The sequence below is a fragment of the Bison bison genome, unplaced genomic scaffold (assembly GCF_000754665.1).
Source record: "Bison bison bison isolate TAMUID 2011002044 unplaced genomic scaffold, Bison_UMD1.0 scf7180017864266, whole genome shotgun sequence".
Lineage (NCBI taxonomy): Eukaryota > Metazoa > Chordata > Mammalia > Artiodactyla > Bovidae > Bison > Bison bison.
The window spans coordinates 5,939,966-5,945,756 of NW_011494838.1; positions in this window are offsets into that span (position 1 = coordinate 5,939,966).

The window sequence follows — 5,791 nt, forward strand, 5'->3', positions numbered from 1 at the left end:
CTGAGAATTTAAAAAAGACTAATATGTCCAGGACTACACATCCATACCCAGAGAAGGCAGTGGCACCCCACTCCAGTACTCTTGCCTGGAAAATGCTATGGATGGAGGGGCCTGGTAGGCTGCAGTGCATGGGGTCGCTAAGAGTTGGACACGACTGAGTGACTTCACTTTCACTTTTCACTTTCATGCGTTAGAGAAGGAAATGGCAACCCACTCCAGTGTTCTTGCCTGGAGAATCCCAGGGGCGGGGGAGCCTGGTGGGCTGCCATCTATGGGGTCACACAGAGTCGGATATGACTGAAGTGACTTAGCAGCACACATCCATACCAGAAACTATTTGAAGCACCTTAAAAGTATAATTTTAATTGACCTATTAATCCTGCTATAGGCCTATGATTAAGGTCATAATAGAGGTCATAATCTCCCTATCAAGAAGGAGAAAACTGAATTCCAATTAAAGGTTATTGCTTATGTAAGGTTTACCTTTTGGCTAAAATCAAATGTAATATCTATTGTTATGTAAGGTTTAAATGAAAGAAAGAGCCAGGATTGAGACTTGAATGCTGCTGCTGCTGCTGCTAAGTCGCTTCAGTTGTGTCTGACTCTGTGCGACCCTATAAATGGCAGCTCACCAGGCTCCCCCATCCCTGGGATTCTCCAGGCAAGAACACTGGAGTGGGTTGCCATTTCCTTCTCCAATGCATGACAGTGAAAAGTGAAAGTGAAGTCACTCAGTCATGTCCGAGTCTAGCGACCCCATGAACTGCAGCCTAACAGGGTCCTCCATCCATGGGATTTTCCAGGCAAGAGTACTGGAGTGGGGTGCCATTGCCTTCTCCAAAACTTGAATACTTGATTCCAAAGCCATTGTTCTTTGCTTTGACCAAGAGCTCAGCAAGAAAAGAAAACTTTGAGGATTATGTACTATTGACATCAAGGTTTCCAACCATCAGTCCTGAGGGACAGAGTGGGCAGGTAATCCTGTGACCTTGATTCATCTGTGTTGAAGCTGGCCTGATGGAGACAAGAGTAGGCAATGTTGTCCTCCCAGGGATCACTTGAAGCTGAATCCTTCTGGGAGAAAGAAATAGTCTTTGGCAAGCATGACTCTCAGATGGTCCAGATGCTTAGCAAACTCTCAAGAAGCTGTGAGAACAGAACAGGCAGGCTGCACAGTGAGAAACATGTCTTTAGACAGGATCCTGAATGTTTAGACCTGATCGGCAACGGCTGTCTTGCTGAGAATGTGCGTCCCACCATGAGCGATTACAGCTTTCTGTAAGCACGCGTGGCCATCCTGATAAAATTCAGCTCCAAGGAATTAAAGAAGAAGCCCTCATTTGGTTATTTATCAAGGCCTTCCCTATCTCAGGCCAGCAGCTTTATTGTTCCATGGCTGCTTCAAAGGACCCTTTCTGGAAAGACTCACACATTCTCTCCCTGAGCCTTATCAGCCTCCCTCAGACCAGCTCATTTGCCTAATGGCATCTCCACAAAGGCAGTAGAAGCTCCGAATCTGACCTGAACAACTTCTCACTTTCGGCCAGCTGCAGGAACTCTCCTGGCCTCTGTGCTGGCTGCTCAGAACTCACCCATGTCCTGTTTCTCCAAATCTTGGCCCGGCTGCAGTCAGCTGCAGATCTGAGAACTTCTTGGAACTGGACATTCAAGACCCACTGGGTTCTCCGAGGTGTCATGGTCTTCAACATTCACTGGGCTGGCATTGCACCTACCAATGCCATGGATGGCCTGCTGCTTCTCTTCTATATTGGACATTGATGAGGGATTAGGGAATAGGTAGAGGAAATATTGTGATGGATAACAGTTTTCTGATCATACACATCTAAGGGATCTCATGATAATTAAATGTTTGATCTTATATATTGCTTAAATTTTCAAAGCCTCATTCTTGGTTTTATTTTGTTATATATAAATTTATTTATTTTAATTGGAGGTTGTTATGTATGGCAAAACCAATACAATATTGTAAAGTAATCATTCTCATTTTTAAAAATAGGAAAAATGAAACCTTCTTTAGGGGAAGGATGTGAATATTAGATGATATTCATGGGGAAAATGCAAAGCATTTATTTAGTTAAAAGATAATTATTTTTTAGTTACTCTAAAACATGACTTTTCTCTGAAGAGAAGACACAGAGAAGAGATACCATAGAGCACAATAACTATGGTTTATTCATCTTCTCCATAGTATCAAAGCTTGAGAAGGTTGATGTTTGAGAAATGTTTGTTTAAATTGAACTAAACATCTACAGAAGACTTTGGAACTATAGAGAGAGCAGTTAGTTTGGAACCAAGACATGAGTGTTTACTTCATGTGACAATAAGAGACTTCTTTGGGATCTAGCACTTTGCAACAATATTTGACATTGAGCAAATTACTTCACTTCTTTAGGTGCCACTTAGCCCTGCAAAATGGGTGTAATGATGCTCTCAGATATCTGGAAATAATAATCATGGAACAAAAGTAATTAGAAGTCTTCTGCAAAACAGTATTTTCAATTCTTTAATGAAGATCAAATATAAGATACAAATTAAGATATTGAGTTTCTCCTCGCTTAGGCCTTCCACTTATATTCTCTCTGACTCCAAAATGAAACTCTGTGAAGCAGGACTTAGCACCTTTATCATAGAGCTTAGGAGACTGAAAATGAGAAAAGTTGTGTCTTCCCAAATGTCACACAATGGTACTCCGTCCTTCCAGTTGCTTGGGTCAACACGGGAAGCATCTCTGATGATTCTTTCTCATCTTCTCATATTAATTTCTTATAAAAATTATAGCTAGTTCTACCTTCAAACTACATCCAGAATCTGATCGTATTCCATCTACTGAAGTCCCATCATGTCTTTCCTAGGTTTCCATGTGGCCTCCCTAGCCACATCTATAATCTTCTCCAGAATGGGTCTTTTGAAACCTCAGTCAACACAAGTCCTCCAGTAAAAACATCCTGATGGTTTCCATCACAGTCAGAGCAAAAGCTGAAGTCTAAGCAATGGTCTCAAATGCCTTGTGTGTTTGGATTCTTTTCTGCTTCTAGAACCTTGTGTCAAGCTTCATCCTCCATTTTACCCATCCTACTCAATGCTACCAGCCCTTAGTCTTTTCCTTTCCTTGGTTAGGAATGACATATGCCGCTGCTTAGGGCCCTTAGCACTTGCTTCTCCCTTGGTCTGGGAATCTGCCTGCAATCCAGGAGACCTGGGCTCAATCCCTGGGTCAGGAAGATCCCCTGCAGGAGGGAATGGCTACCCACTCCAGTATTCTTGCCTGGAGAGCAATTTTCACATAAGGTCTTCTCAAATGTCAGTTTATCAGCGTGCCCTTCTCTGATCATTCCACATAAAAAAGCAACTCTCCCTCTCTTGTCATCCACTAAACCCTAAAGCACTTCGAGTTTCATCTTAACACCTATTATGTGCCATATTATTGATAATGATTTAGTAGCTAAGTCGTGTCCGACTCTTGCGACTCCCTGGACCAGGCTTCTCTGTCCATGGAATTGTCCAGGCAAGAATGCTGGAATGAGTTGCCATTTCCTTCTCCAGAGGGTCTTTCCAACCCAGGCATCAAACCCGGATCTCCTGCACTGCAGGCAGATTCTTTACTGACTGACCTTCCTTTCTGTCAACCTAGACCACAGCTCTAAGTGGCTTAGAATAAACCTCTCTTTCCCCCAACTTCATGGAATTACACTACACATGGAATTAAATGTATTCATTTCAATGAATATTCTGATGAGTTTTGACAAATATACTATAATCAGGTAGAGAACATTTATTTGCTCATACCCCAAAGTTCTCTGTGCCCTAGTCCCCATCCCCGGCAACAAGCTGACCTGATTTTTAGAACCATAGATTAGTCCCTTCTCTTCTGGAGTTCATATAAATGGAATCATACAATGTGTCCTCTCTTGCATCTGGTTCCTTTTGTCAGACCCATAATGCTTTTGAGATGCATTAGCATCCTTCCAAATATCAGTATTTTCTTTTTATTTCTAAGTAGTTGGTCCACTGTAATGAATATACCTCCATTTGCTTACCTTTTGACCTAATGATGAACATTTAAGTTGCTGCCAGTTTTGGGCAATTATAAATGAAACTTCTATGATCATTTGTGTGCAAGTATTTTGTAACTAGTCTTCCTTTTCTTAGGTAAATACTTAGGAGGCCATACTTGCTGGTCATAGGCTAAGTGTATGTTTAACTTGACTCTAAATCTTTATTTTTCACTGATATATCTCTACCATCTACAATACGTGTCTGGCATGTAGTAAGCACTCAATAAACTAGTACTAATTGAAAACTTCAACAATAATAGTTAGAAGGGATATAAGTCCAGATCTCTCTGAGCATCAAGTTAGAGCTCTGTCTGCTGATTCAAACTGACTGAGCCAGGTCAGATTATTGGTGCATAGGGTTCATTTCAGACTTGTGTGGGTCAGTGCCTGTGTGAGCAACCTCATGAGGTCCTTGGTGCAACCATTCACGATGGAGCATGAGTGGAGGCAGCCCAGACACCAGGCAGTGTTTCTCTGGCCTTTATATTTCAGGCTTTGCCTGACTGTATCCTTCCCACCAGGGAGCTGCTGTTATAATCCCCAGAGTTCTCTCTCTCTCCACTCTCATAATCCCATTACCCTCCTGCCTGGAGAGGCAAGTTCCTCTGACAACACTGCCAGCCCAGAGACTCATGTGGATGATTGGATTCATCACCTGATGACTACATTTAATATTCCTCTCCTTTGATTCACTTTGGTTGAGAGAAAAAAATCACTTAAGTTCTTGGAGATGCAGATAAGAGATGATACACGTCCCATTCATTTCCTTGAGAGCGACACTTCCTGCCACTCACACAGATGGGAAAGAAACTTCAATCACACCCACACCTGACTACCACTATCAAAGCAAAGATGAAGTGGTGAAGGCAGAAAAAGGGAAGAGAAGAGAAGAAACAGTCCAGAGGAAGGAGATAATGAGAAACATGCATGATATTTCTGGGAAGAGGATTTAAACCAAAGAAAGATATACTTCTGCTTTGATTCACAGAGTTGTCTTTTCCAGTGAGAATGTGGCCCTTCTTTTCAATCAATTGAATAGAGTCAGACCATCTCAAAGACAGCATATAGTCATCCCTCAAGACAGAGGTTGTGGGTCCCCCATAGACACCAAAATTGGAGAATCCTCAGTCCTTTATATATGACATAGTATTTGCATATAAGCTAAGCACATTCTCTTGTATACTTTAAATCATCTCTGATTTAACACCTAATACAATGCAAATGCTATGTAAGTAGTTGCTGGGACATGGCAAAATCAAATTTTGCTTTTGATGACTTTCTCTAATTATTTTTTAGAATATTTTTGATCTGTGGTTAATTGAATCTTTGTAGATACAGAAAGTCAACTGTAAAACATTTCCTATCCTGCCGGGTCTGTGGTAGGAGGTAGAAGATTCATGAACTTTGTAACATGGGGGGAAGGGCAGTAAAGGCATCTGTCTTTCCTCAGAGACTCAGAGGGGGTCCCATCAGTGTGCTCAGCTGCTCAGTTGTGTCCAACTCTTTGTGACCCCGTGGACTGTAGCCTGCCGGGCTCCTTGCATGGGATTTCCCAGGCTAGAATACTGGAGCAGGTTGCTATTTCCTCCTCTAGGGAAATAAACCCAGGGATCAAACTCACATCTCCTGCATCTCCTGCATTGGCAAGCAGATTCTTTACCACTGCTCCATCTGGGAAGCCCCCAAAGGGGTCTCATGATAACAAAACAAAAAAA